Source organism: Puntigrus tetrazona, chromosome 4, assembly GCF_018831695.1.
Source record: "Puntigrus tetrazona isolate hp1 chromosome 4, ASM1883169v1, whole genome shotgun sequence".
Lineage (NCBI taxonomy): Eukaryota > Metazoa > Chordata > Actinopteri > Cypriniformes > Cyprinidae > Puntigrus > Puntigrus tetrazona.
The window spans coordinates 25,517,179-25,529,448 of record NC_056702.1 but is presented as its reverse complement, the minus strand read 5'-3'; the positions used below and the strand labels follow the sequence as shown (position 1 = coordinate 25,529,448).

Sequence of the window (12,270 nt, the reverse complement as noted above, 5' to 3'; positions counted from 1 at the left end):
CTCTTGCCTACACGCAGCAAGGTTTATCCCTTCTCCAGAACAAAAAGTCAGGCAATGGAAGAATATATAGAAGAAGCTCTGCATTCCGGTTTCATTCGCCCCTCAACCTCGTCCACTGCAGCAGGTTTCTTTTTTGTGGAGAAGAAAATGGAGGGTTGAGACCCTGCATCGACTATAGAGAATTAAACAACGTCACCTTCTGCACTTGAACAACTACGGGAAGCTAACATTTTCACCAAGCTAGACCTCAGAAGTGCCTGTAACCTGATTTATATAGGAGGGCGATGAATGGAATACTGCATTACTCATCAGCAGGGGGCACTACGAATATCTATTAATGCTGCATGGCCTGGCTAACTCACCAGCGATCTTTCAGTCCTTCATCAACAAGATTTACAAAGACGTTCTTGACTGATATGTAGTGGCTTATATTGACGATATTCTCATTTACTCCCAGTCTGAATCTGACCATGTCCATAACATGCGAACTGTTCTGTTTAGACTCTTAGAGAACCAGCTCTACGTCAAAGATGAAAAATGAGAATTTCATGTCCAGAAAACATGGGGTACTATGTAAGTCACTACAGGGGTCAGAACGGATGAAGGAAAAGTTCAGGCTCTTACTGATTGGCCACAACCCACGATTGTAAAGGAGCTGCAAAGATTCTTAAGGTTTGCCAATTTCTACTGCCGATTCATCCGCAACTACAGTACAATTGTATCCCCCATAACTTTGTTATTAAAGGGCAAGCCAACCAAAGTGAATCCACAGGCAAATTGCATCCTTGTGATTTTTTTTTCCAGGAAGTTATCAGCAAGGAACTCTTATTGATGAAGGCAGGCCTTGAGGAATGGAGGCACTGGCTAGAGGGGGCCAAACATACCTTCCAAGTGATCACAGACCATAAAAACCTGGAATACATAAAGGGTGTGAAATGCCTTAATCTACGCCAAGCCTGCTGGTCCCTTTTCTTCACTCGCTTCTGTTTTACCTACCGACCTGGTAGCAAAAATAGTAACGCTGAGGCTCTCTCCAGGCATTATGACCATCATACCAACCTTCTCAACCATGAACCCATACTTCCCCCATCTGTTATTTTGGCCCCTATCTCTTGGGACCTTATGGAGGAAATACAAAAGGCACAACAGAACGAACCAGCTCCAGCTAATTGTCCCCCCAACAAATAATATATCCCTGCCAATCTATGACCCCGTGTTATACAGTGGGTCCATATATCATTCGCAGCCAGACATCCTGGAATCACTCTGTCACCAAGCCAGCAGAGGGAGCCCTGACCTCTGGGTGATCTGCATCCACTCCTCTGCGACAACTTCCTGTCCCAGGACTATAAATACTGCAGCAAGCCACTCAACTGCAGGTTGCATTGTTTCGCCTGTCTCATAGTTAGATCATTCGTGGATTATAGTTTCTGGTTTTGACCCTGTCTGTTTACTGTTTCTCTGATCGCTTGCCGCCTGACCTGACCTCCGCCTGTCTCTGGATTTTGTTATTGCCTCGCCTCCTATATATCTGTTAGCCCTGTTCGACGCCTGCCTGTTATGACTATGCCTTCGCTTAATAAAAGCCTGCACATGGATCCGCACGCCTCAGACCGTTCATTCATGACAGAATGCAACCTCGCACCAGGATCCTGCGGCTTTTCACCTGATCCATGGCCAGGTAGGACCCTCGCTAGACGCTTATTGGCCCTCAAGCAAGGTACCCGATCGATTGAGGATTATACTCAAGAGTTTTTGGACATGGCTTACCTCTCTGACATACCGGACTGTTTATTGATTGAGTTGTATCATGAGGAGTACATCAGCCGCTCAAATCTAAACTTGTTCGCGAGGGTCCACGTGAGTCGCTTGCTCAGTTTATTGAGTTTGGTTTAGTGACTGTGGGGTCAGCTTTCACGTTGGGTGTTGAGGAGGAGAAGGACAACACATCAACTCCAGTAATGGCCACCTTCCCGAGCCGCTGCCCAAGATGGCCGCTTTCCCGAGCCGCTGCCCAAGATGGCCACCTTCCCGAGCCGCTGCCCAAGATGGCCGCCTTCCCGAGCCGCTGCCCAAGATGGCCGCCTTCCCGAGCCGCTTCCCAAGATGGATGCCGCCTGCCCAGAGCCGCTTCCCAAGATGGATGCCGCCTGCCCAGAGCCGCTTCCCAAGATGGATGCCGCCTGCCCAGAGCCGCTTCCCAAGATGGATGCCGCCTGCCCAGAGCCGCTTCCCAAGATGGATGCCGCCTGCCCAGAGCCGCTTCCCAAGATGGATGCCGCCTGCCCAGAGCCGCTTCCCAAGATGGTCGCCTGCCCAGAGCCGTTTCCCAAGATGGCCGCCTGCCCAGAGCCGCTTCCCAAGATGGATGTCGCCTGCCCAGAGCCGCTTCCCAAGATGGATGTCGCCTGCCCAGAGCCGCTTCCCAAGATGGATGTCGCCTGCCCAGAGCCGCTTCCCAAGATGGATGTCGCCTGTCCAGTGTCCGCGCCGTGCAAAGCCTCCAGTGCCCGCGCCTCGTGCAAAGCCTCCAGTGCCCGCGCCTGCGTGCAAAGCCTCCAGTGCCCGCGCCTCGTGCAAAGCCTCCAGTGCCCGCGCCTCGTGCAAAGCCTCAAGTTAACCCACCCTCCCACCCTAGCTACACGTCGTCAAAGGATCCCAGCGGCCCCTGCACTCACCCTCTGCCCTCCACCTGGAGCTCGCCACGGGTCTGCCAGCCTCCATCGCCGCCGTGGTGAAGGATCCTCGCTTCACCGTCCCGCCTCCGAGTCCCAGACTCCACCTCGGCTTGTAGACCCGCCGGCTTCCCTTAGGCTCCTAGCTCCCTCCTCTCTACCGTGCTCCGTCAATCCACCAGCTTCACCAGGCTCCATCGCCTCCGGCTACGCTTGGTCGGTCGTCGACCATCCGTCGCCTCAGGATTCCACTCCTCCAGCTTCGCCTCGTCCCTCCATCCTCCGGCTCTGTCAGGCTCCTCCCTTCCCCGCTCCACCTCAGTCCTCTGTTGCTCTGGCTCCGCCGCGTCCTTCTCGCCCCGCTCCGCATCAGTCGCCGGTCTGCGGTATCGCCTAGACCTCCAGCGCCGCTGTTTCGCCCTGGCTCTTCGGCTCTCCGCCTCCGCCTCAGTCTCCCCGACCACCTGCTCCGCCGCCGTCCGGTCGGCTCCATGGGGTTGATGACCGTTACCTCTCCATGGCTCCTCCCTCCGTCGGCTCCACCACTGACCATCATGGCTGGGCTCTGGATCGCCTCCCACCCCGGACTCCTCCCGCCTTCACCCTGGCTCCTCCCACCGCCTCTTCCTCCCTGGTCTCAGTGTGCTGACTCCTCCCGAACCCCTCCCAAGCTCACAGTTATGTTTTGTGTTGTGGAGCGCCAGGAGTCGCTCCCTAGGAGGGGGCTATGTCACCAAGCCAGCAGAGGGAGCCCTGACCTCTGGGTGATCTGCATCCACTCCTCTGCGACAACTTCCTGTCCCAGGACTATAAATACTGCAGCAAGCCACTCAACTGCAGGTTGCATTGTTTCGCCTGTCTCATAGTTAGATCATTCGTGGATTATAGTTTCTGGTTTTGACCCTGTCTGTTTACTGTTTCTCTGATCGCTTGCCGCCTGACCTGACCTCCGCCTGTCTCTGGATTTTGTTATTGCCTCGCCTCCTATATATCTGTTAGCCCTGTTCGACGCCTGCCTGTTATGACCATGCCTTCGTTTAATAAAAGCCTGCACATGGATCCGCACGCCTCAGACCGTTCATTCATGACACACTCGCATCATCCAATCAGCACAGAACTTTTTCTGGTGGCCCACCATGTCAAGGGAAATCATGGCGTATGTGAAGTCTTGTCAAGTCTGTGTGCAGCCTCTGCCCATCCCACAACGACCTTGGTCCCATCTCTCTACTGACTTTGTAACAGACCTACCCCCATCTGATCACTTCACCACAATTTTAGTCATCATCAATCGTTTTTTAAGTCCTGGCGCTTGGTACTCCTGAAAGGGCTCCCCACTGCCATGGAGACGGTGCAAGCCCTTTTCCACAATGTTTTCTGTATCTATGGTATCCTGGAGGACATTGTCAGTGACCAAGGTCCCCAGTTCATTTCTCAAGTCTGGAAGGCTTTCTGCAAACACCTTGATATAAATGTGAGCCTCATGTCAGAATACCACCCCCAATCTAAAGATAAAGTGGAATGGCTTAACCAGGAGATTGGCCGCTACCTAAGGAAATATTGTAGTATAGAGCAGCACAGGTGGTCAGAATTCCTGCCCTGGACTTAATATGCTCAGAACTCCCTTACCCACTCATCCACTGGCCTTACCCCCTTCCAATGCGTTTTGGGATTTCAGCTTCCACTGTTCCCGTGGTCAGGTGAATTCTCATCCGTTCCAGCCATCGACAACTAGATTCAATGTAGCGAGAGGGTGTGGGATAGTGCTCATGTCCGTCTTCAGAGAGCAATCCAAACTCAGGAACTCCAGGCCAAACGACGGATTTGCCCACACCCTCCCTACCTACCTGGACAATGGGTATGGCTCTCAACTAGGGACATCAAACTGCAGCTGACCAGCAGGAAGCTCAGCCCAAGGTATGTTGGTCCTTTTAAGATCCTTGAAAGAATTAATGAAGTAAAGTACAAACTAGAGCTTCCTGCTAACTACCACATCTCTCTGTACTTGAATGTCTCCCTCCTGACCCTGGCCATGAAGCCCCAGAACCACCACCACCTCTTGATATCAACGGACACTTTGCGTATCAGGTGCGTGAGTTGCTGGACTCCTGTAGGAGAGTGGGTTGGCTACAAAACTTGGTGGACTGGAAAGGGCTACGGACCTGAGGACAGATCATACTGGATCCCTCTCTCATCAAGGAGATAGGGGGGGGTGCTCTGTAATGCCACGCCAGAGTACTGACTTGTCTCCACTCCCTCTGCACTCACTTCCTGTCTAGCCAGCATATAGCAAGAGCACACGCATGCTCTATGCAAAGCATTGTCAGTTAATCCTGCCTTACCGAGCGTTCCCTTGATTCTTCTGTCTGTTATACTGTGTATGATCTCTGCCTGTTTGTTTACCCTGATTCGTGGATTTGCCCCTTTGCTTGATGACCCATTGCCTGATTACCTACCACGCCTATGGACTTGCCCACTAACTTGCTAACTCTCTGCCTGCCTTCTGATTTCTGTCTTTGTTTGTGCCCAAAAAAACCCCTGCATATGGATTCGAACACAGCCTCCTCGTCCTCATTACACTTGGACCGCCTCTCTGTTTATTCCCAGCCTGAACCTCAACTCTGATTCTGCCTAGCCCACATTAAGAAAACATTGATGTAGATTTTGTGCTTGATAAGCATTATGTTAATAATATGCTATTAATAAGCAGCTTTTACAATTGATCCCTATACTAAAGTATACCTGAGATCTGGTGAAACACATCACATCTCTTCTTGCGAGCTCATTCAATTTCATGAGTGTACAATTTTGCAGTCTTTATGATACACGCATATACTGCATGATTTGCTTTATGATACATATGTTTAATGATATGCGCATAAACTGTCATGTCTGTAACACAAACATTGCAGGAAAAGTTATGTGCCATATTTAATGCTTAAATTTGAATTTGTCTCAAATCCTTTATTCCAAGTATGAGCAATAATAATTAGAATGCTTACCTTAAGAAGAACCACTATTCATTTGAATTGCTATTAGATTTAAACAAGATAGGTATCAAACAAATTCACTTGCATTGAAACAATCAATGACCCATTGAGAGGAGAAGAGATAGCATTGCTAATCCTCTGATAGTTGAAAGGCCAAAGCAGGATTAGTTGAGTTCTGGGTGTAAAGCTGTCTTCAAAGCACTAGTCAAGCCCTGATGGTATAAATAGGGTTGCAGCACCTAAGCCATCTTTCACGAGTCAGTTAATTTCATCCTGGACTGCTGCTGATTAAGGTTTGAGGTTGAGGAGTGACGTAAGTTATTTAATTAAACTTCATGCTGCGCCTGGATTCTGTGATTCCTAAAATATCACTTTTCACTGAAATCTGATTTATCATCCTAAAGCATGGTGAGAAGGAGAGTTTGAGTGGCCAAAGACTTTTGAAGGACCACAGCTAGAGAAGGGTCAGAAAACAGCACCTACATCACCACATGTTGTTTGGGAGGATTTCAAGAAAAATTCTCCTCTGTCATCCAAAAGCAAACTCCAGCATATTCAGTTATCAGACATGACTGGAACTTCAAACGGCATTGGCTTCTGTGGTCAGCTTTTTAGCAGCAAATACTCAAGATGGGTTTGGTGAACACAGGGATGAAAAGTGTGCACAATGACATATTCATTGAAGAAAATGGTTAAAGTGAACTGAAGAGAAGAAGCACCAACATGAGGCTGGGAATCTAAAGGACCTGGAGTGATTCTGGATAAAGGAATGATCTCTGACCTCTTGTCAGTTGTTCTCTAACCTCCTCAGACATTATATGAGAAAATTTAGTGCTGTTTAACTGGCAAATGGAGGTTTCAAAAAGTATTGAATAAGAGAGCTCTGTTAACTGTGTCCAACATGTAATTGAGAAAACAACAAAAACATTCTTATTATCCAAAGAATGGTTAGGTTTTTGTGATTTTTTTAAATAAAAGGATTAACAATGAAGATTAATTTTCACAGTATTCTTTGATCATATTTACCAAGGGTGTTGATATTTTTGCCTATCGCTGTACATATGCAGCATGTGTTAAGAATTGATTACACACTTGAGTGGAATCATACACATGGTTAGCCAAGCTTTGCAGAGTGCTCAGCACTTACAATTTCACTACTTCTCAGAGATTATGATGTTTAAGGCCTACAAACAAACAGCAGAGGGATCACAAGCAAGTGTGTGTGTGTGTGCTTTTTTAAAAAATAAAAACAGAACATTTTTATTTATATTCCAATAAATTGTCTGAAGACAGGTATTACAGTTTCTGATTAGCTGAGGACATGTAGTGAAACATCTGATTAGCTGATGAACAAAATCTGGTGAGACAGCATGTCAGCAGCTGAAGACCAGTGACATGCATCTGATTTGTTGATGATAGTAAAGCAGAAGATGAATGGTTGAACAAGCATCTGATTGCTCACAGATGTTTAAGGCAGCATATGAAAAACTGAAGTACAACTGTGGACAATTTGACAACGTTTATTCCAAAATAAATTCCATAGGTTCTTGTTATTCTGAGCATTTTGTTTTTCCTGAAATGTTACAGTTGTTCAGATAACAGCCTCTATAATGGCAGCAAAATACATTTATACACAAGGAGATTATTGAATAGTGTTTTAGTGTGTAAACCTCTGGTAGTTAAGGTCAGACAGGATTACAAGCTAGTGCTCTTATGTGCTGCATCAGATCAGTGACGCTCTTACAGAAATCCTGATCTCTGAAGATCTTCATCACTGAGGCCACAACGTGCCTTAAACACACACACACACACACACACACACACACACACACACATAATAAATAATAATTATTAATTAATTTAATTATTATCCCTCTCTCTCTCTCTCTCTCTCTCACACACACACACACACTTTGATTAGCCTTAATTAGTATGCTTGATGGGCACATGATGGCACTGTGATCTTACAGCTGTCACATTGTTAACATGAGCACCATGCACTTTGATTTGTTTGTTTGTCTTTTTTCATTCATTAAAATCTTCATTTATATATTTTATGAATATATTGTGTTTAAGTTGCGTTTTAATAACGTGATGAATCAACTAATTAGGCCCATGGGAAATTAATGGAATAAAAATGAATAAAATATACATGGTAATTATTCTAAAACAATAAAATATGGGGGTATAAAAGAATGAAAAGAATTATTATTATTACCAGCATATTGTTTATTTATTAGAACCACATATTAATGTCTTTGTCATGACCAGGCCCATGTTCCACTGATAACCACAAGAGGCCGTCCTTTTACCACATGAGCACAAACCATTGCACTACATCCGGACTACATTTCCCATCAGCCAGTTCACATCACAATCACCTGATTACACAGACGCACCTGCAACACATTAACAGTTACACCTGCACCTCATTCTCACACACACACACACATAAAAGCCACTCACACACAAGTCTTGATTTCCCTTGGCTGTCACTACTGAGCATTTTTCCTGTGTTTTCTTCCCGTTTCACTCGGATGGTTCGCCTGCCATGAAATTCCCCCAAGATATTGACTGTCTCTGTCTCACCCTTTGCCTGATCTGTTATCTCTCAATAAAACTGTGAATGGATCCGCTCGTCTCTGACGCTTTCGTTACAGCCTTATTCTGGATGACCATATTCTAGATTCTCTTAATACACCTCATACTTACTAATTTAACGTGTCAAGAAACACTAGAAAATTTTTTGAGCTGTGAGCAGATATGTAAAGACTGCATTTCAGTGAAAACTCCAATAGCACTCATAAATGTTATCAATAAGTGGAAATGGGTTATTTTTTTCATTTGTCTGAGCCATTTTGTGGAGAGCTGACTCTTGGCTTGTGTTATAGATAGGTGGAGGGGCAGAAGAGGGCCGTATCTACATCACTTGTTTTTGAGTGCTTTCCTGCATTTATTCATGAGAAAGAGCTTGTCCAACCCAATCACTGCTCTGTACTATGCCTAAAAATACCTGTTGTACTATGCATAAGATAGTACCTCTTCTTCCCTCAGTGTCATTCAGAGACATGCCTTAACGTATATCAGCGGTGTGACAACGAAAAAGTAGCCTACTTGACCAGAGCTGAAGTTTGGGTTGGTTTTCCGTGTTCTACCAACATACATAAAAAATATGTTTGTAGCAAATATTTTGTACCGGAGAGAATGCACTCTAATGCTCTAATCACTGAGTTGTATTATACATGAGCTCATCTTACAGAAAGTTAAATTTCAGTTCTTCTCTGTAAAAATAACTTCAACAATATTTAATATAACAACATGCGAAGTGTGTATGAGAGAGTGGTTTCTTTGTGGAACTAAAGACTTTAATCTGATTATTATTTGAATTAGCTCTTTAATTAATATTGGGGAATCGAATCTCTAATGACTAATCTGTCCAGCGTTTAGCACAATTAAAGGTATCTCACCAATTCTGTTTATTTCGTGATCAGCAAAATAACAACAAATTGGTATTTACTTATCCATTTATCTGATATAATTCTTAATTCTGAGCTGGGTAGCACAGATCTGTGCATAATTTGACTTTACAATACACACAAGACGACGACTCTTAATAATGAACAGAAAGTTTATTGCACTATACTTCTATTAAAATGACTAAGCTAAGAATGCACACACACACACATACAGTTTGGGAAGGAATCGATTAATAAAGTCCAAAGTCTATTTGCTAGTTCTAAGATCGCAACCCAAGAGAAATCAAAGCAGACGTTCTAGCTTATTGTTATCTTTGCAGCAATCAGTTAAGAGAGGGAAACTTTGTCTGCGTTACCAAAACTGAGTGCTGGCTTCTCTGAGGGAATCCTGGCTCCTCCGATTGGTCACGGCGCTTGTCTTGGATGACGTCTTTGGGATTCCCCATGCGATTTGAATGGGCATTCGTGGAAGTCTCCCGTCATTGGGCTGCTCAGCTTTGGAAGTTTCCAGAGTTGAAGCTGCAGAGAGTCAATGGAGTTCTTTCTGAAGGAACGCTGGAGCAGTTTAGTGATTCGCTTTGCGGCAGTTCACGCTGGGTCCTTGTCAGCTTCCAATCGTTCTGTACAGCATGTTTGTGGAGTTGATGCAGTGCAAGTGATGGAATGTGCACTGCTCCGATGGAGAAGTACTCTCCAAAAGCTTCTTGCTTCAAAGTTTTAAACAGCTGATTTGGGCTTACCCCATGGGGTGCTGTCCAATCGATGAGGGGCTACCCAGTTCGGTTCTTTACATTAACACCGGGAGTTTCCGTCCCATCTGGAGATAGCATTTCTGCAATGTCCTATACTTTACAGATCTTTCCGTACCTTATATACTAACAAAATAACAGACATTCATTCGTACCATGACGTGGTACACAAATATCACATATTTAGCGCTCATTTCAACTGCTATCTATCACATGATTATGCATAGATTAAAATGGCAGTTTTCATGGACACATCAAAACATACAAGAGGATTATATGACATTATTTGTAACTCTACATATATTTGCTCTAATAGAAATGGGAATTCTGATTATCCCTTTTTAGAAGTCCTTGGCAAACAAGTCTCTTTGTTTGAGAAGCAAAAGAGCGCGCGTTTTTGATGTGTGAGGAAAAACAGGTCAAAAGGATTCCCACTGGGGCATGGAGATTTTCGTGATGTCCACTCACGCTTGTAAATTAAATGCTCGTGCTTATTTATCTGCTGATTCTTGCTGAGAGGGGGCACACATTAACCTCGTGTCTAGATGATTATTGCAGATCCCAGATCAGTTGACTGAGTTGAGTTATTGCGCTTTCCGGCCCTGTGTTTACCCGAAAGGAGGGAAGTCTATGTAAATCATGTTGTGTTTAATGCATGAGTGCAAGGAAAAATATCTTTTTGTATATATATATATATATATATATATATATATATATATATATATATATATATATATATATATATATATGCATATTACTACTCTTTAGTCCACATGACTTTATTCTACATCCCTGATCTTACCCAATATCCAGTACCTATGTACACACACACACACACACATATGAAAACAAGACAAATCACTAATTAAAAATGACATTAAGTAGTCTTTTATGAGTCATGAGTCACTGGACTAATCTGCATTATGAACGATTAACTAACCAGCAGACACTTGACAGCCTAAGTCTGTAATAGAGAAGCACAAACCAGAAGAATTACTCTATTCACACACCCACAGACTCACTCCTGCTCCTTGCCTCCACCTCTCTCTCTCAAACACACACACACGTGTGTGAACGCTACTGTAAAAATAGACATCTTAAAGAGGCAGCAGCTGCCTGAGAATCACCGACAGTAAACTGACAGCTATATTAGGTTATATTTTGAAAAAAATAAAAAAATCCCAATATAAAAATACTAACACACTTAATCTGATTAGAAGTTTTGATGATTCAAAAAACCACAAAAATGCAAAAATATGATTCACATTATATGCCTGTGCGTTTGAACAATGCAAAATAAAAGGCTATCAACATGTATAACAACAACATATACACACACTTCATAAAAAATGTTTTGTCAGTGCAGTATTCGCGAATACCTGATGATGGTCAGATTATATTATAAATCTACAAAGTTAGACCGAGGAGAGTCTTTAAAGGGTCAGAGCAGTTGGAAACAGATTTGCACGTTTCACTTTGACGGTGCAGGACTGTAAAACAAAACATGGCTTGTTTGAGAGCCACTGAGGCCCCATCAGCTTGCTTGTTTCCAACAGTTTCAGCACTATCCTCTAAATGTGTCTCTGTGTTTTTCATGTAAAGCTGGTGACTTTGAAGAACACTCTCACACATACTTTGACTCAGACATTGTCTTGTCATTGCTCGATTCCCCACACAACATACCTCACACACTCCCGTATGTCTGGAAGACGCTCAGTGACACTTACTCTGTCAGACTTGTCAACATGAGCACACACATTCAAAAGTGTCCTACCTCTTTGGCTGTCTTTTTATGGTGAGAAATGTGATCATGGGAAAGCAGCAGCGGCACAGCAGGCGGAAATATCCAGCATGATGCTATAAACTATGTCTTTTTCTTTATCTTGTCTTCACCTAGTCACTCTTGTGCTGTATCTTCTGTATTCTCACCCGCTGCGAGCGTTCCCTCTCTCTCTCTACAGCTCGCTCCGCTTTCTTTTGGTTTCATGCACACGCACTCACACACACACACACACACACACTCTTCAGCTCGCTCACCCTTTGTGACCCCCTCCTGTCTCTCCCTCTCTCTGTGGGTGTATAATTAGACTCGGTCCTGTCGTGATACAGCTCTCACTCATTGTGGGAACGTCTCTGAGCTGCTGGACGTGCTGGCAGGAAGCCGAGCAGCTTTGCTCATTAACCTCTTAAGAGCTGGGGAATGTACCGCCACTGCCTGCCCCCCATTGGCCACTTCCTCCTTCCAGCCCAGTCAAGGGCTGGCTTTATTGGCTGCTGCGCTACATGTTTTCTCACAGCCGCTCATACCATTGGCTATAAGTGCCACATGCCCTGCTTTTCATTTAACCACCAACTTTTTAATTACTTATCTGTCGTAAATCAC

General features: G+C 44.6%; 1 protein-coding gene across 13 annotated transcripts in view; it reads right to left on the bottom strand.

Annotated features, from left to right (window-relative positions):
* Window positions 1–12,053, bottom strand: part of zmp:0000000926 (ataxin-1) — a 36,438-nt gene extending 24,385 nt beyond the window's left edge. For 9 of the 13 annotated variants that reach the window (XM_043236400.1, XM_043236398.1, XM_043236403.1 and 6 more), the window contains exon 1: window positions 11,662–11,918. The gene's annotated coding sequence lies outside the window, so the exon portion shown is untranslated. The other 4 variants (XM_043236409.1, XM_043236415.1, XM_043236407.1 and 1 more) reach the window with 4 other exon arrangements.
* Window positions 12,054–12,270: the final 217 nt, after the last annotated feature.